Raw genomic sequence first — 20868 nt, forward strand, 5'->3', positions numbered from 1 at the left:
CTTACTATATGGCTATGGGCTCTATTTTCTCATGTGCAACTGACAAAGTTCTTGTAATACCTTAGAGGCAAAGTTCTAGAGTTTCTTTTGCTTTTTTAAGAAAACCAGGCATCTGGGTCTTTAGTGGATTACCGACTGGAGATGTCCTTTTGCTTTTTAAATGCCTAAAAACTAAGATATTACTCTTCTCTCTATGACTACCCCTGCATGTTCAAAAGTCTCTGTCAAATGGGGAAGGATTTTCTCCACTATGGTTCACCATGTAACAAGGAAGCAAGTTCCATTCCTTTGAGTCCCCATACTAGGAAATGGGTAGCTTTTCCACTGATATGTACATTCATAATCACACTTCATGTTTCAGTTACCATTTGATGAAGAATATCTCTTTTCCCTAAAGGTTTATTTTTCAAACTTGAGACAAAAGAGTCATTCTGAATTTTATACTTCTTAATCCTTTCAAAAAAAAAAAAAACCCTAAAGCCCCAACCAATCACATAGGTACAATGACCTAACATGAATTTAAGACATAGTAAAGCATGTGTCCAAATTGGAAATAAAATGTTAAACTCTCGCTTCTTTTGTTCAACAGAAATATTTATATTTTTAAAAATTCTGATCCCTATCATGTTCCTTTTTTTAGCGGAAACAGATCATTTTTATGTCATAGGATTATTTAGAATAAATCTCTATGAGGCCAGGGTAATGATAATTGCAATAAAAAAGATGTATACAAGAAATTAGTGTCCTATATTTTATTTTTTAAAAACTTATTTCTTGTTCTGTTTAATTCCTACATATTTAAAGCAACCATCCCCTAGAAACCACACAGTGAATATTTTTGTATTAAAAATGTGGTAGTAAAAATAAAAGGTCATTGAGAAAAACCCAAATTTTAATAACAACTAGTAAGCATAGAAGAAGCATGTGGTTCAGTAAGACAGGAGAGCATGTGGAATGTGTCCGCAGGTTGATGCTGGCCCCTGTCAATATTGTGTTGACTATTTGCCATAGTCTCCTTTAAAGGCTGCTGAAGAGACATCATACAGTTCAGCCAGAGCTTTGTATTTGATTTGATTGTATTTCACTCTAAACCAAAGCTTGCTCTGATGATGGCTGATTATAAAGTTAAAAAAAAAAATTTCCCCTGCAAACCAACCCAGATGCTGTATTTTCAAATCCGAGTGCACTCTGACAAAACAGACATCCACGCCTGAGTTTCAATTCAGGCAAAGAAATGCACCTGCAAAGGGGGAGCAATGCATCATCAAAAATGTACTGCTGATCGTATCTGCAACCATACTCTCAGATGCAGTCCTTATGCAACAGACTGGGAAAGGCAAGCTGCTGGTCACTTCCATAACACATCCCTGCAGTCTGCACGTCTGCGTAGGGAAAAGAGCACCTCAGGACTACATGACTCCTACATGATATAGAATGCATAGGGTCTGTTTACTGCTGTGACTATGATACCATATTTATCATATTCAGCATCCAGTTAAAACACTGCTGGAAAGGAAAAGGCAGCTAAGAATAAAGGAATAGTTCAGCATAATGAGAGTACTGCCGGAAAAGCAAATTTGCCTTAAAGTTCAAGAAATGGAAAAATACCTGACAATGCTGACTTGAAACAATAATAGATGCAGAGGCTCTGGATGGACTCTATCATTTATTTCAAATATTTAACTGGGGTTCATTTGTATATTTATACAATCATATCTGTGAGGGTATCGTGTTTAATCACAGTATGGTTTGCAGCTTGATCCTGGAAATGTAAGTTTGCTGTGCTATAGTACAGGTTTAAGGTGACCATCAGAATCAAATAAAAATATGAAATCCATTAAATTAGAGTAAAAGTCATTTTCCGAATCCCAAGCAGTAAATTGCTGTGTGTGGCAGCTTTGGGCTTTCCTAATTAATGTCTATATTGTCCCTCATGGAGGTGAATTAATATAATTTCCATTATATGCAAACTAAAAAGATTATCAATATTGTGTTTTTAAAAAAATGAAAGATATTTATGTATTTATGTGTGTTTAGATAGATATGAACTACAAATTTTATTTTTCTGACGACAAGAAAATGTATTCTCTGCTTCTTTGAGGGCTACTCTTCTCTGTTTTTAAGGAACTGTATTGCTGGAGCATCTATTGTCTTCTGAGACAGAGGCTGTGCACTGGTGTTTTGTTTCATCACATGGAAAAACTGGCTGAGATCTGCTGTCCTGTGCACTAAACCCAGCAGACAGGTCTGATTCTGTGGCTTTAGCCCCCAAAACTCCATCACTGCTGCTCTTTTAGTCAACTTGGAAATTTATATACTATACACTAACCCTCCTTTAATATCCTCTCTCTCTTTCCTCTGGGCATTTATTGCTGTTCTTTCTAGTTCAGTAACCAGTGAGCAGAAGGTTCATTAAAACTAATTGAATTGGAAACTTGTCTGCCCTGGGAAATGTTAACTCTTTGTTGTTATCTGAAGGAAATTCCTTTTGTTAGGCTCCTTCGAATTGAATTATTGGATCTTAATGTTACAAATACTGTGTTAAACGCAATCATCTTTTTGATGGCCTAGGCAACAAATTTCAAGAAATACCCTTACCTCAAATTGCATTTTACCACAATAAAGCAACATTTTATTCAATGACATGAGCAGCACTATTGCTGGAACAGGGTTGCCTGTTAACTCTTCTAGTTCTTCTAGCCCTTGCTACGCTGCCTGAAATTTTTTTCAGGGGATTCTATCATGCCTCATTTTCAATTGGTAAAGCAAATAACACAACTGCAGGTTAGTGAGTCAGTGCTAGTGGAATATGGATTATCAAAGAACATTAATACCGCAATCGCTGCCATCCTATCCATTTGAACAAATGTCAAAATGAAAAGATTATAATTATTCTTAATTATATAGGGAACTTCACTTTACCTTGTCATTTGTAATCATTTGGAAATGATGCTATAAAACACACACACACACATTTCAAATAAGGCTTTAGAAGGCTGTGTGTGTGTTCTGGAGTTGTTCAGAGCAGAGAAATATTGACAAAATTGGAAACATTTGATAATAGTCACAGTGGTAGATTTTTGCCAGCTTTAAAAATCAATCGGAAATAACAGGCAACCCACTGTTGCTAATAAAAGTAAATATTTATGACTGATTTGACTGTGCTTCAATACCAGTCAATCACTTTCTAAAGGACCCCAGCAATTCATTAACCTCTTTTTACTGGTCTTGTCCCTGTTGGTATTAGCCATTAAAAAAGAATAAGGGAGGGAGGTTTTGATTTTTCTGTTCTCATCACTCATAGCTTATTTGTTCTTTCCCTTCATTCCATACATTGCCACTAAATTGATTGTCTGCTTAGTCATATGAATGATAAAGGAGCGGTGCCAGCAATACTGAAAGCCTCCATTAATTTCTAAGGATGGTGAGTTCCTCTGCTTCAACCACAACTTGAAACAAACCAACTTCTCATAGCGTCTTCTATCAGTAGTAAGTAATTCTTGTTGTGATAGAGTCCATGGAAGCACTGGACTTTCCTGTTAAATGTCTCCCTGGACGAACTTTAAGGAAACAGATATTTGTTAACATCATCTCAAACTCATTTGTCCTTCTGTGCCTTCAGCCTGGCTACCAATAAAACACACTCGTGCATGCGTGCGCACGCGCACACACACACACACACACACACACACACACACATATACACACACACCACAAAAAGAACAGCTGCAAGGTTTCATTTAAACATTAAAAGTGATGATGTTGCTATCTGATGTTACAAAATACCACTCATTCAAAGACCATCACATCCAGATGGAAATCCTACACAAAGTGAAGATAGGACTTAGCAGAGACCCTTACCTGATAGTTTTGAATTTCTGAGATGTGTGCTTAAAAATATTAGCACTACACCTTACTGATATTTCACTTTTACATCTTAAAATATTCATAACAACATAACCATCTGAAATTATCTACAGCAATTGTGTTCCCTTGCAGAGGTAGCTGTGATGTATTACATTGGTACCTTAACTTGCTTTAATTGCCATTGTAAGTACATATTTTGTCACCAACTGAACAGACATGTAAAACCTGAATAACTTACCAGTTTATAAAAGTTAAAGCTTCCTCTAGGTAATCTTAAATTATACTCCTCCATAGCAACTGTTAGTTTTAACCCTTCCGAGGTCAGTATGTGCTTCATCTCCCTCACTCTCATTACTTATAATAGATCTAGCATTTATTGAGCTGTAGGGATGGCTTATGGCAGGCACTGTTTTACAAAGCAGAAAACTGTAACATAAATTTATCTCATTTAAACTTCTCATAAAGTCTATGAAGTACACCCTATCTTAGCTACAATTTTTCAGGTGAGGAAACTGAGGCTGCTAGAGAATGAATAATTTGTCTACGATCACATACATGCTGAGTAGCAGTAAAACTGAATATGCTTGACGAATAGAAGCCAGAGCTTCCTTCATGCTATAATCAACCACTATCAAATCGTTCAAGTGTGTCTACCCTGTATTAAAACACTAGTGAATTTGTCTGTTTTTCTCTACCTTAAGTTACAAAACCCCAACCAAATTAGAGTGTCCTTTTGTTCTTTGGAGCCCAAGTATATCTCAGTTTGACACTTCACATGGAGTCCACATTTTTGAGTTGCAGACTGTATAAGTAGACAAATTATGGTTATGTGAGATTACTTGTGTTTCTCCCTTTGTTTTTCCAGGTACAGGAGCTACTTTTTGGCAGGACTACATACACATACAAACAGGAAATAGAGAGGAGGTGGAATATGGCACAATTGGCTGAAAAAGAATTATCAGCTGTAAAAAAAATGGTATTCCTATAGCTATCTTAGCTCCTTTTAGAATAAGAGTTCTTTCAGGAGACAAAGAATCCAAACTAAACTCATAGTAAGGGATTTCAGCCAACTTCTATTACAGATCTTCCTTTCTAACTGAAAGATAGACAGGGAGAAGGCTTCATCCCTCTCAGACAGAGGCTGCATCCCTCAACAGAAGGAAGTCATTATAATGAGATGAGTCATAATCCTTCAGCTCTCCCAAAAGATTTCTGGGACCACAGCTCACAGGTTAAGGTGGGAGGACAGGGTAAGGAATGACGTCCTGAAGGGGGTTACACAAAGGCTAAGGAGTTTATTAGAAAACTTAGTGAAAAAAAAGTAATGGTGGAAATCCTCAAGGTGAGGCTTCTTAGAAGTGGTCAGAGCCACCAGTACTGAGACCCACTCCAAGGTATCTGTAGATGATGTGGAGTTGGTTATAGTACTAGTACACACACCCCTGAGAAGAGAATTAAGATGCTAATGAGACGTGATGCATGAAGTTGGTATAATGGTTAGAACATGTATGAGAAAGCTTTCACTGTACTAATGACACCCCCTCAAGCCCTACACAATGTAGCATAAAAGATTCAATCCTTTGTACCACCTCCTGTTTGAGCTGCTAAACTCTTCTCCTGTGTTCCAGCATCTTATTGGCAGTATGGAATCTCTTATCAAATTGTCTGTCTTTCTTCTACTATGCATATCACTATCCAATTCCTTGTTCTAGTATACAAGAACCTAGTGCCTGTCTGGGAATGTCATATCTACATACAATTATAACTCTTGAGAGCTGGAAGCTCACAAGCATGCTTATCATTCCAGTAGAGCCTCGTCTCAAATATTGTAATCTGAGTAGATCAGAAAATCATATTCTTTTTTCAAATTCTTTTTTTTTTTTTTTTTTTTAGAATTTCTCTTTGAGTATAGGTGAGTCCCTCCCGCCACCTGCCCCACACTCCGCACCCCTAAGGCTACTGTTAGAATGTCTAAGACCATCAGTCTTACTGTTTAGCTGTCTTTATCATTTTAACCTGTGAGTTTACTAATGAGATCTCTCAGACTGTAAAAAAAACCACATTAATGGTTACATATTGAAAATGTGCTATTGGTCCACAATTTGACTGGCCATCTCTGCACATTTTCCCATCATGATCTTGATGTCCCTTGCTCATAGAATCCCTCTTCTCTCTCATTGATTGGACTTCTGGAGTTCGACCTCATGCCTGGCCATGGATCTCTGGAGTAGGCCAGTTCAGGCACCCTCTATAGTTATTGCTACTAATCATCCTTGTGAATTCCTAGGAAGTTCCCTAGAACCCTGTTTCTCGCTATTCCCATGATATCTTCATTTATCATGGTATCTCTTTGCTTGCTTTCCCACTCTGTCTCTGTTCCAGCTCAAACCTCCTGTTCCCTTATGTTCCCATCCCCCATCCCTTGCCCTCCATTACTGCCCCCCTCACCCCTAGTTTGCTCATGGAGATCTCATCTATTTCTCCTTCTCTGGGCAATCAGTGTGTCCCTCTTAGTGTCTTCCTTGTTAGATAGCTTCTCTGGAGCTGTGGGTTGTAGTCTGGTTATCCTTTGCTTTACATATAGTATCCACTTACAAGTGAGTACATACCATGTTTGTCCTTCTGAGTCTGGGTTACCTCACTCAGGATGATATTTTCTAGTTCCATCCATTTGCCTGCAAATTTCATGATATCATTGTTTTTTACTACTGAGTAGTACTCCATTGTGTATATGTGCCACATTTTCTTTATCCATTCTTTGGTTGAGGGGCATCTAGGTTGTTTCCAGGTTCTGGCTATTATAAATAATGCTACAGTGAACATAGTTGAGCCTGTGTCCTTGTGGTATGGTTGAGCATTCTTTGGGTATCTGCCCAAGAGTGATACAGCTGAGTCTTGAGGAAGACTGATACCCAATTTTCTGAGAAACTGCCATATTGATTTCCAAAATGGTTGTTCAAGTTTTCACTCCCACCAACAGTGGAGACATGTTCCCCTTACTCTGCATCCTCTCCAACATAAGCTGTCATCAGACCCCCTTGGGACTGGACTAGGTTCTCTGGATAGGCAAGACAATTGTTTAGCTTGAACTGGTTAGAGGGCCCCAAGGCAGTGGAATTGAGATCCATCCCTGGTGCATGTGTGGGCATTTGGAGTCCAGTGCCTATGGTGTGACACCTTGTGCAGTCTTGGTGCAGGATGGGGAGGGGCTTGGACCTGCCTCAACTAAATGTACTCTGCTAACTCCCCATGGGAGACCTTGCCTTGGAGGAGGTGATAATGGGGGGGTAGGTTGGGGAGAAGGCTGGGGGCATGAGGAGGGAGGAGAGGTGGATCTGTGGTTGGTATGCAAATTAATAGAAAATTTCATAATAATAAAAATAATTCATAAATAAATAAATAAGTAAATAGAAAATGTGCTAAAATACAAAGGAACAGTTCCACAAGGAAATCCAATGATGAAATAAATAAAAGAAAAAAGTATGAGGTAGCAAACATATTTATATGTATTTTATATCAAGTGTGGAAAAGGGAAATATTAAAAACCAAAATGTAAGCTAATACTACAACCCCTAAAATATAAAAGGACTTTATATCTGAGAAGTGATGGTTTTCTCATTTGAAGAAAAGTTGCACAGTTCACTGGTATAAACAGCTTTGTCTTCAAAATGTTGTTGGGGAAGAAGACTCAAGAGGGGGAGGTTCTATTCTAGGAGATAACTTCCTGAGTTTTAGTCTGGATGTCAGATGCCTCTGTCTATCCTGAGGGAAGAGATCTCTGAGAAGGTGTCTGCCAACATCAGAAGATATTTTCAGCCTTGACATGGAGCATTTTAATAAAATCTAATTGGTAGCCTTTTCCTTTAAAAAAAAAAAAAAGTTCTCATGAGGGGTGGCTGGAAAAAATGACCCAGTTGTTAAGAGCACTGGTTGCTCTTACAGAGGAGCCAGGTTCAATTCCCAGTAGTCACATGGTGGCTCACAAATATCTGTAAGTCCAATTCAGGGATCTGACACTATCTTCTGGCCTCCAAGGGCACCAGGCATGCATGTGGTACACAAACATACATATAGGCAAAATACTCATTCACATAAATAAGAGTGAATATTTTTTAAATAAAACTAGTTCTTGCCAGATGTGGACACACACACACACACACACACACACACACACACACACACTTCTAATCCCAGCACTCATAAAGCAAGGGCAGGCAGATCTTTGTGAGTTTGAGGCATACCTGGTCCACATATCAAGTTCCAGGTCAACCTGGACTACTTGGTGTTACTCTGTCCCAAAGAGTAAAAATTTTAAGAGTCTTGTATGTGACCTATAGTATGACACCTGCTTCTTCATTAGAAAAAGTAACACCCAAAGCATTAATTGGATTCAAGCTGGCAGTGTTGTCTTCCACTCAGAACAGGACTTCCAAGAAACTCATTATCAGTCTTCCAATGAAGACTTGGCACATTTATAACAACTACAAATGGAAATGTGCTCAGGTTTCCTAACCAGAGATGTTAAAACTCAAACCTTAGCAGTCTAAAGTTCAGGCACTTTTCCATTAAGCAGCAGTTAAGTTCACCTCTGTAGAACCTTCTGTGTTCTTATAGTGAAGAAGGACACTTTCTTTGATGTTTGTACCAGAGAGCCTCAGATTCTGTGCAGCAATTGACCCACAGTGTCAGACCTAGCATGGACTCCATATGCACTGTGAGGAAAAAAGATGTCTTATTCTGGAAACCAGTAACACAGCATATCCAATAACAGCAGAAATGAAAGAGCAAAACTTCCTCCTCACTGAAAATGGACTTTCAATTCTGTATTTAATAGGCTTAACTTTCTAATGTACTTATCTTTCATATATTATCCATTCCATTAAGAAAAGAAGTTGTACTGGTTGCTAGACTCTTACATCCCTATGACCAAAGACTTTACAAGACCAACTTGAGGGAAGAAAGGTTTGTTTTGCCTCATGATTTCACACAGTGTGCCATCATGGTGGGAAAGGCAGGAGGCAGTTTCTGGTGACAGAGACTCCTTGCATTATGGCCAAGAAGGAAGCACAGAAACAGGCCAGAACTAGGAGTTGGCTAGGAGTTGAAGAACCCTTCAAAGGACAACCCATAGTAGCTTATGGACCAGACAGACCCTATTTCCTAATAGCCTTTGAAATAGCACAAGCTGGGAAATGTACATTCAAGACGTTGTTTCCTTAAAGATGGACTCTCAAAATGTGTAGCAAATTGCTCAAGGGGTACAAACAACAGATGTGTCTACATAAAGGAGAAAGTGTTTCTGGCTTGGAGATCCATCTTGTAAACCCTGGTGCTTAAGGAGGAAAGTCCACTAGGAGAAAGTAGGTCAAAGGAAGACACCTAAATGTTCTGATTCTCAAGAATTATAATATCAACCCATAATGTGCAAGCTTTCTTTTGAAAAATAAAAGAGATTGAAATGTGTGCAAAATAATCACTAAACTATGAAGAGTCACACCTAATATCCATAATTTAATATATCTAATAGAATTGGGTGGTTATTTCCCATTTAAAGAACATGTGGTCAGTTATTTATATAAATATTTGCCTTAAGAACTTTTTTTTTTTTTTTTTTTTTGGTTTTTCAAGACAGGGTTTCTCTGTGTAGCTTTGCACCTTTCCTGGAACTCACTTGGTAGCCCAGGTTGGCCTCGAACTCACAGGGATCTGCCTGCCTCTGCCTCCCGAGTACTGGGATTAAAGGCGTGCGCCACCACCGCCCGGCATCTTTAAGAACATTTTTAATGTGATAATAAACTTGAGAAGAGCTATTTAGTGAGTAAAATCTTCATCTTAGGAGCAAGAACGCTTGCCCAAATAGTTACACAATGTGTTGATGATAAAACATTACCCTGAGGTCACCTGTGTGGATACCTAGAGAAGCAAGAGTTCATTTGGCAAGTGGAAGGAAGCCTCCTGGGAACCATTTTTGCATCAAGCAGGATTCCAAGCAATGTTGAGGTCATACTATAGCTGCCTCAGACAAGTTTTACAACCTTTCAAGATTCCTTGGCCAAATGCTTCTGCCTCTCTATTCATTTATGCATCCCAGTCCTAAAAAGATACAACCACACATTATCCTAAAGAGCAAACTACTTTGAATTTCACAGTAGTCTCCTTTACACTTGTCTTCCTTCTCTGCACAACTGAAATCACTAATGCTGCATTGGTATTGGCTCACAAACTGCTTAGGCTCCAAGCTCTTCATTTTACACACTATACTCTTTTGGTAGAAACCAATTTTTACTTTTGCAGTTTAAGTTTTGCAAAATATTAGCCTATGTCCCAAAAACCTATGACTAAGAAATGTTTAAAAGAGTGATTGAAGATCTCATATATTTAAGGACATTTCCATTCTTTTAAAACATGTCTACATTGACCATTGAATTCCTGAATTGATATAGGTAATGTCAAGTTACAGTGCTCTAATCTACATATAAAAAAGTTAGTCATGATTCTGCAACATCAATAACTATGATGCCTTATATTGAAATTGCCAAGAGGATTTAAAAACATATCTGCAGGGTAGTCATATAACCTCTTTAGATCTTAGTTTTTCTCCTCTGAAAATGGAAAGGTTGAATGATTCGATCTCTTTAAATCCCTCACAATCCCAAACACTTTGACCTAAGTTTCCTCAGAGTAGGAAGGAGGACAACGGGAGCTACCAAGTGGGCAGGTAAAAAGGGAAGATTGGAAAGGTCACAGAGACGAAATCCACAATTTGGCACTAAGACGCGGCCTGGTAAGCAGTACTGAGAACTGGTAAATGTTCTGAGTTTATCTTCCAGATTAGGAGACAGAGTCAATCAAAAGGATTAATTTTTCTAAGTTTGAAGGCCCCTAAAGAGAGGCAGGAAATTCAACCCCCAGATCTTGAGACCCCCTGTTGCCCTATGATGGTATCTGTCTTAGATGAGGGGCCAACTCCGACCTTTTGCAGCTGAGTCTTCCCTGAATGCTTCTGTCCTACACCAGGACCTTTGAATTTCTGGAAAAGGGGGACCTCTGGCCTTAAACAGTCCATCTCGGGAGCCAAGCCATAGATTTCTGCAGCATGCACAAACTTCTCACACAAAGAGTAAGCCCCTTGCCATGGCCTCTTTGTGCATGGTGAAGGCAAACCTGGATTGAAATTTTACAAAAGAGTAAATAGGAGTCTTACTTTTCCTTAATCCTCCTTATCCCTTTCAATTCATAATATGGAGGTAAAGAACGTAGAGTTTGTAAGGCTTATTCAGGAAGTAATAGAAATGCAATAACACATCAATCCATCCCAGATACACTGGAGAAGTAAGAATGACCTCTAGTGCCTAGGAAGACCTTTGCCAAAGCCAAGGTCATCCAGTGTTTCATAAATGTGTTTCATACAGGCAATCAGCCTCCTATCTCTCCTTTTACCCTGCCAGAGACTGTGATTTGGATCATCTTACTCAAAGCATTTGTTCTTTGAGTTCCTAGAGAAGAAACTTGGGACATTACAATAAAAATTCATGTATAAGAGAGTCCCTGTTCTCTACTCTCTTTAATGTATTACCCAATTGCCATCCTTTTAACAAATAAATGGAATTACTTGCATTATGAGCTTTTTCACGGTATTTTTTCTTTTCTATTCTGTGCTATTAGGAATAACAATAAACAGGTATTAAATTTTAAAGTTGTACAAGGCCTGAAAAATCTTAAGATATAAACTTAATTTTCAGGAAGAGAGACATAAGTTCATAGAAGGGTAAAGTGCATCCATAGCTATTAATAACAAAGGACTTAGGCCCTTTTCTTTCAGGAAGAAAAGACCTACCTAACTAGATGAGCAGATAAAAAGTATAAGCGGAAGAGAACATGTGAATACAAGATAATCATGGGAGACTTATCTCATAATTCACTTCAAAGCTAGCACACCTCAAACATATTTCTCCATAGAGTATCTTCACTTAAAAGGAATAGTTAATATAATTATAGAAATTTAAACATAATATGGAAAGAGATCTTTGTGGTAAGTGATACCTTAAGATTCTCCAACTACCCCACAGCAAGCCACTAAGTAGGAAGGAAAGTATTTCTGGCAAACAGAAAAAAGATATATAAGATCCCAGAATAAGAGATGCACTTTATTTGAAGAAAAAGCTCAGTGTGATCTGAACCATAGGAATAGTAATAAAAATAGCCTATGAGTTATGACTACCAGAGTGTTTCATTCAGGAAAGAAGCACATGTGCAATTGTGATCAACTCTTGATATTGCTTGCATGAAGACTCAGAGTGGTGGGTGCACAAACTCTAGTACACCAACAGACACAGGTGAGTGTTTGAGCAAGCAGACAGCACAGGTCAACCCCATTCCAACCAACACCTCATGTAGGAAACCTTCCCTGGTTCAGCTCTAAATGCCCCCTGAGGTGGCTTCCTTCCCCCTTTTAGGATTGAGCTGTGATCATTTTGTCCTCTCCGGTGGGTCCTTGGTTAGTTGGATCAATTCTCCCAGACTACAGAGACCCAAGAGACCATCTACATCTGAACCTCACTAAACAATTTGTTTCTCTTCTCTGCCTGACAGTACTCTTCACCTCTCTTCTCCAGGTAGCTGCGGAGATGGATTAGCCAATATCTAAGAACAAGAGGCCTATCTTTGTGGGGGTTTGGAGGTACCTTCAACTTTTATATGTAATTAGATAGCCAGCCCCTCACTTAACATGGGTAAAGAATAAACTGCTTCCCTCCCCTATGAAAGGAGGAAAATAGATTCAGCTCTGCTTTTCCTCAAGAATAGTGAATAAGTCCATCTCCACAGGCGTGGATGCACATCCATGTCCTTCTGTTTTGTCAACCTTCTCTTCTGCTTGTTAGTCAGGGAAGCATATGAATTCTTGCACATGCACATCGAAGTATGAGAAAGGTTGTGATTTCAGACATAGATCTCTTTCCTACTACCATTACCATAAGTTTATCAATGAATATATCACAAACTTACACAACTCTTAGAACTATGCAGGAGGCAGAGTTCAGCAGTAGGCTGTGCCTTTAAAAATCTCTTGACTGCTGCCCTTAGAGATGCATGCCCAACCATTTTAAAGCAATCTTGATTCCAGAAGATGCTGACCCTGGAATTAGTATCCCCTTTTAACACTGCTTCTTCTGCCCTCTCATTTGCTTCTGATGTTTCCTGACTTTGATGTGTCTTCAGGATTCCAATTCTGGTATCCATGCCATTCTGCTTCTGGTGTCTTCTGTCCTGACACCCTGTAATTGAGCTTGGCTTAACCCTCCAACTTTCTCCTGCCTCCCAGAATGCTGTTCTTTTTCCCTGGTACTGGCCCCCAGAATATCTGTAGTTTATATCATAGTGTTGCAGGTCTGGATATTAATCTTCAGACTTAGAACACAAAACTCATCCAGAATTTCTCAAATTATAACATATTCTATTTTCATGACAATTTATAAAAAAGACTCACTATAGAAAGTACAACTTATTCTTCTCGTGGAGTGTTCTATTAAACATTCAGAAGGTTTCTATTGTAAAAATGTGTAATAATAAATGTGTGAATGTTTTATTAAGAGATTTTCTATTCATTTTACATATCAACCACAGATTACCCTGTCCTCCCTCCTCCCACCCATCAGCCTTTCCCCTCAACCCACCCCCCATTCCCACCTCCTCCAAGGCCAGGTCTCCCATGGGTAGTCAGCAGAGCCTAGTACATTCAGTTGAAGCAGGTCCAAGCCAAATGTGTGAATTTTTATAATGAGACAATACTATAAACCTCAAAAATACAGAAATAATCCATAAATAATATTAGCATTTGCTAACAAAAACACTAAAAGGGATCATGAATACAAACATACCACCTTAAAATAATACTTTTTATTTATTCTCTCATACAATACATGCCAACTATAGTTCCCCTCCATCTACCCTCCCATTCTTCCTCCACACTTTCCCTCTCCCCCAGATTCACTTCTCCTCTGTTGCCCTTCAGAAAAGAGCAGGTATCTGGTGGATATCAACCAAATATGGTATAACAAGTTACAATAAGATAAGGCACAACCCCTCATATTAAGGCTGGACAAAGCAACCAAGTAGTAGGAAAGGGGTCCCAGGAGCAGGCAAACGAGTCAGAGACACCCCTCCACACACTCCCACAGTTAGAAGTCCACAAGAACACCACGCTGCACTATCATAACACATATGTAAAAGACCTAGCTCAGACCCATGCAGGCTCTGTGATTGTCACTTCAGTATCTGTGAGCCGCTATGAGCCCTACTTAATTGATTCTGTGGGTCATGTTCTCCTGGTGTCCTCCACCACTCTGGCTCCTGCAGTATTTCCTTCCCATCTCCCATGGGGCTCCCCAAGCTCCACCTAGTGTTTGGCTGTGGGTCTCTGGATCTGGTCCCATCAGTTGCTGGATGAGACCTCTCTGATGGCAATTGGGTTTGGCACCCATCTATGAGTACAGCAGAATATCATTAGGAATCATTTAATTGATTTTTTTTTTGCCAGTCATCTTTGGTTCTACCCTAGGTCTCTGAGCTAGCCTCCAGTTCCTGGCCATCCAGGCAGTGTTGGGCATGGGCTCGGTCTCATAGCATGGGCCTCAAATTAGACCAGTCATTGCTTGGCCATTCCCACAAGCTCTGAGCTACCATTGCCCCAGCACATCCTGCAGGCATGACAAATTGTAGGTCAAAGGTTTTGTGGCTGGGTGGATAGCCCAGTCCCACCACTGAAAGCCTTACCTGGTTACAGAAGATGGCTGGTTCAGGCTCCATATCCCCCATTACTAGGAGTCCTCACTAGGGTCACTCTCATAGACTCCAGAGAGTTTCCACTACACTAGGTTTCCACATTATAAAACAAAGTATGAATTTTTATAATTGGACAATACTATAACCCTCAATTATACAAAAGCTGGAGAGATGGCTCATCAGTTAAGAGCACTAGCTGCTCCTCCAGAGGACCTGGGTTTGATTCCCAGGGCCTATGTAGCAGCTTGGTAGTCATCTGTAACTCCAGTTTCAGGGAATCCTACAGCCTCATCTGGATTCCAGGAGCAGCAGGCACACACATGGTGAATAGACAACATACAGGCAGACAAAAGATCCACATAAAATACAATTTTAAAAATAAAATAATAAAATTTAAAGCAATAATAGAAGTATTTAATAATACTTTAAAATTACTACTCTTCAAATTCAATTGCCAATCTACAAAACATTAATTGGGCTCTTCAATAGGTTTGATCTTTCTTTTATGGCAGATACTTCATTTTATATGGACTTAAGAATATATTCAAAAGTACGTTCAACCTGAGTGTCGGGTGAAAGTTACTTCCTAAGCACTAATTCATTTTTTGATAATGAAATATCAAAATATTTTGTCTACCTTCTCTAGTTTTGATCTTGCTGTTGAATTGACGTTGCTTTTTGCTCATTTAGATTTCAGACTACTTTTTTGACTTCTTGTTTGGATACTGGATTTTCTCTTTCTTTTTATATTTTTGTGCAAAAAATGCTTATAAAGAATTTTGGCCTTTGGAAAATACTCAAATATTGGGAAAGTCCAATGAACATTATGTTTTAGGACTCAGTTAAAAAACGTTCAAATCTCTTAGCAAAGTTCCTGTGACTGCAAGAAATTCCAACAGAAGATTTCCAGTTTTCATTATTTTCCTTTTCAGACTCATCTTCTCACGGGACACCACGATAGGACCTGAATAAAATACACTACATGCAAAAGTTTATTAATATTTTCCTTCCAAACTAATAGTAGTTTTCCTTAAAAAAAAAAAAAAAAAAAAAGCTCAGTAGCAGTCATTTGCTCAGCCACAAGCACACATTTGTAGTCTAGAAACAACTACAAGAAGACTATTAGATTATTAGATGCCGACCATTTCTCTCCTCCTTGATCCAATGCTGGTTTCAGAGAAATATTGACTTTAACCTTTGATTCCTAGTCTGTGTTTCATTTTTTATTTAACATCAGTAGATCCCTTCTTAACAGTAACATCCTAATTAATAAACTCTAATTCCCACAGAAAATAGAATGCCATTCCCCTGAACTCTCAATGGATTTTTCTCAAGATTTGGGGTTCAGAAAACAAAACTGCCTTAGAAATGTTAAGAAGGAATTGCTACATGAAATTGCTAGTTTTCATTACAGCCCATTTGTTGTTGTTTTTACTCTTTTGGGGGGCCTGCCACCCAGCTCCCAAATAAATCACACAGAGAGGCTTATTCTTAATTATCAATGCCCGGCCTTAGCTTGACTTGCTTTTTGCCAGCTTCCTTAACTTAAATTATCCCATCTGTCTTTGCCTGGGGGTTTTTCCCATTCTCTTACTTCTGTAAATCTTACTCTTACTCTGTGGCTTGCTGTGTAGCTGGGTGGCTGGCCCCTGGGCCCTCCTCCTTCTCTGGCTAGTTCTCTCTCCTTCCTAGTTCTCCTTCTCCCAGACTTCTCCCTCTATATATTCTCTCTGCCTGCCAGCCCGGCCTATCCTTTCTCCTGCCTTGCTATTGGCCAGTTCTTCATTAGACCATCAGGTGTTTTACACGGGCACAGTAACACAGCTTCGCAGAGTTAAACAAATGCAACATAAACAAAAGTAACACACCTTAAAATAATATTCCACAGCACCCATTCAGAAACCATGTGTGCAAAAGGTGATGATAAAATAAAATATTGTTTTCTTTCTCAATAAATTGGGTAAGCAAATACATGTACAATGGTATATATCTATACATATGCTATATAGATATATATGTGTGTCTATACAAGTATACATATATGTGCATATATGCAATAAGTCTTCACTCATTGGAAAAAATAGACATGAAAATATAGACTTTCACAAAGTGCTAATGTTTATAGTACACACTGGGACACTTACATGCAGTCACAAAGTTACTTTGTGTTGTCTTCTATCCCAAGTTCTAGCCAGCTTCTAAGAAAACCAAAACCTCAAGGTACCTGAAAGACAGCTCTATCATATAACATGGGTGTTCTCCAAGGGGAAAGGGGAAGAGATAACAAGTTCAAGGAAACAGAGAAGTGCTAAAGATTCAGAACCCAAATTCAGGTCCCTGAAAAAGTAAGCCACAGTATTTGGGGGTAGGGGTAAGCACAGAACACACAAAGAGTAATTACTGACATAATCTGTATTTTTGTTATTCACAAAAGCATGTACTCTGCAGTCACACTGGATTTCAGCGTTGAAGTTTATTCATGTTGTTGCTGTTAGGTGTAGGGTTACATAAACTCATGATATCATTGATGTAAACTATGATGTTGATAAACCATAGCTTTATGCTCTTTGGTCATATTTGGCTACCAAAGGGGGCACTTGAGAAATAGAAGAGCATCTAGGATGCTGGAGGTATGGAGGAAAAATAAGCGAAAGGTTAGAGCTGACCCCTGATTGTCCCTATGCCACCATGTTCCTACTCTGAATCACATTGAAGTCAAAAATGATACTACTCTATTCCCAGAGAACCTGAAGCTTGGAGAACAGTTTCCTTTAGGCAATCATAGACTTCTGCCTGAGGAAGAGACTACTTAATCTACTGTCCAAGTCTGCTCTTTGGCAGACTCTGCAGGTCATCTCAGACCCTGAGAAGTGCTTTGTGGGATTAATGTCAGAGGGGCTCACACAGGTTCTCAAGAGATAGCCCACTAACAGGAAACCCTAACTACTTGGCACTCTCTGTGCTCATAAAAAAAAAAAGTCGTTAGGAATAAACTAGTATTACATAAAGTAGTGATTCTTGGCTCTCACTATCCCTTAGAATTCTGAGGTGTTTCAACACTGATCCTGGGCCCATTGCTTTCTGTTCCCTTGAGACTCAGATTTAATTTGACTAGAGTGAGAAGAGATCATCCGGGTTTTTAGAACACTCTAGGTGATTCTATTCTACAGCCAGGTTTTTAAAGAGTCACATTAAACCATAGTGTCTTTACAAAGAGACACTGGTTTATCCTCTTCCCTAGTTAGGTTCGTGCATACTATGAACATTCTGCTTTTTACTTCGCTCACACCAACATATGATACAAATATTAGCACCGAATAATATGTAATTAATTGTAATTTGAAGTTGACAGTTTTAAAATAGAAGGATATTTAAATTAGATTTCAAAAGTTTGTAAAAATTGTGTAAAAAAAATTCCCCAAACTGTGGAAAATAAACTGTGGATGTTTTTTTCCAATCAATATTTGAGGGCAAGGAGGCCTGAGGATCAACCTTATATACAGTTCAAATATGCAGCACTTCTGAACATAATTGGGCATGAGAACTTACATCCCTGGTGACATTCCAAAAGCTGACCAGTGGGTGTCCAGGAAAAAGTGTCAAATCTGTGGCTGTGGATACAGTGCTAGGCATCTTTATTTCTCCAATTAAGATATACTCACTCTTCGGGTAGCAGATCTCCTGAAGTTTTGATTCTATGTAGAACACCAGGAACAATTTAACAACTTCAAATGATGCATGCGGTCCTGAGCTAAAACAGACCTTATCTCACACAAATTCAGGTGAGTGCAGCTGATACAAGTTTAAGGGCTATTTATGGAAGAAAACACAAAAGGGAGAAAGGATATAATTATCACTCATCTGCCTTCATCTGTATGAGAGAACTCTTGGAGCTTGTTGGGCATATGAACAAAGGAATATTAGAAAATTTAAGGGACGCAGAAAGGCTTTGGAAACAGAATGCCAAAAGTTCTAGAATGATACCTCAGGCTTACTGAATAAAGGACTTAATTTTGCACTAGAGTTTATCCAATAGCAGTGATGTTATTTCTGGCTTAGTACATTCATTGAAAAGTGAAATTTTATTGACATTTTTAACAGGATACTGGGTCACATAAATGATTTTTAATAGAATCCCAGGGTCCTAAGCATTGCTTTATGAGATTAGGGTCAATCCATACATTTTAGATAATAGAATGGTCAGTAGAAATTGGGGGAGGCTATGAGAGGAAGAAAACTTTAGAATATAGAACCCCCTGGAGGAAGGCACAAACTGAGTTTGTAAGGATGTAAGGCTAGAGAGAGGCAGTGGGCAGCCAAGAGCTTTGAGTGGCTAGAGTCCGGTCAGGAGATGTACACTGGGAAAATGAAGTCCGGGAATGGACACTCCTAAAGCACAAACTAATGTTTTGAGCAAAGTACTACCTTAAGAAATTGGGCAAATTATAAACTTTCTGTCTCAAATATGAGTTTACTGAACAGTCAACATCTGAACTTTGGTGCTAACAATATCCTTGTTCAGACTGAGATAACTGAACTATTTTACACTGTAAAGGATAATTCTCACTGATTCACTCTTTGGAGTGTCAATACACTGTCAAGTTACTGGTGCTCTCCTCTGATACACAAAGGAATTACAATGAAAGGAAATGTCCAAGATATTGGGACTTGTTGGTGCCATTTCCTCAATTACAGGAAATATCTGTAGAGTCAGATGGGGGCTGGAACACAGCATACAGCAGACCTGTTCCTGAGTTTTAAAAGGCCATTCAAATTTGTGGTTCTAGAACACTAATTCATAAAATTATAACAAATGACCCCCTTTTACATCACCATCAGAGTGTAAAAACTAATGAATTATGTCCACTAAACATACAGAGCAAAGAAAGAACATTAAAAGTTGCAAGGGAAAAGGACCAAATAGCATATAAAGGCAGGCCTAATGGAATTACACCTGATGCCTAGTCCAAGAGTTATCAGAGAGACTTCATCCAGAAACTGGTGGAAACAGATACAGAGACCTGTTGTGGATTGTTTTTGCTCTTTCGGGGGGGGGGCCGGGGGGAGCCACCCAGCTCCCAAATAAATCACACACACAGAGGCTTATTCTTAATTATGATTACCCAGCCTTAGTTTGGCTTGTTTCTTGCCAGCTTTTCTTAACTTTAATCATCCCATCTACGTTTTGCCTCTGGGCTTTTCTTACTTCTGTAATCTTACTTTTACTCCATGGCTGGCTGTGTAGCTGGGTGGCTGGCCCCTGGAGTCCGCCTCCTTCGCTGGCTACTTCTTCTTCCATCTCAGAGTTCTCCTATATATTATCTCTGCCTGCCAGCCCCACCTGTCCTTTCTCCTGCCTTGTTATTAGCCATTCAGTTCTTTATTAGACCATCAGGTATTTTACACAGGCACAGTAACACAGCTTCATTGAGTCAACATAAACAAAAGTAATACAGCTTAAAATAATATTCTACAACAGAGACCCACAGTCAAACATTAGGCTAAGCTCAGCAAATCCTGCTGAAGAGAGGGAGGAAGGATTAGAGGATCCAGAGGGGTTAAGTACATGATGAGGAAACTCAGAATCAACTAACTCAGGCTCATAGGAGCTCACCGAGACAGCATGGGGCTGACCTAGGCCCTCTGCCTATATGTGACAGTTGTATAGCTTGGTCTTCTTGTAGGACTCCTAACAGTGGAAGCAGGAGCTGTCTCTGACTCTTTTGCTGGATTTTGGGACCCTATTCCTCATACTGAGTTGCCTTGCCCAACCTTAATACAAAGCAAGGTGCTTGGTCTTACTACAACTTGATATGCCACATTTTGTTGATATCCATTGGATGCCTTCCCTTTTCTAAATAGAAATGGAGGCAGAATGGATAGGGGATGCAGAGTGGAAGTGGAGGGAGAGACTGGGAAAAGAGGATGGAACAAAAACTGTGGTTGGGATGTAAAATAGATAAATAAATTAGTTAGTTAGTTAATCAGTTTTTTAAAAGAAGAAATGGGTAGCTCAGTCAAAGAAAATGTCGATTCTTAAACAATCCTGGCACAAAACATCAATAAAACATGAAAAGACCATATCAAAGGATAATAAGAATAGAGGAAGGAGAAAAAACACAGGTAAAAGATACGGAAAATATTTTCAGCAAAATCATAGAAGAAAAATTCTCTAACCTAAAGAAGATGTCTATTGAGGTACAAGAAGCATACAGAAAA

Source organism: Peromyscus leucopus, chromosome 4 (genome assembly GCF_004664715.2).
Source record: "Peromyscus leucopus breed LL Stock chromosome 4, UCI_PerLeu_2.1, whole genome shotgun sequence".
NCBI classification, from domain to species: Eukaryota; Metazoa; Chordata; class Mammalia; order Rodentia; family Cricetidae; genus Peromyscus; species Peromyscus leucopus.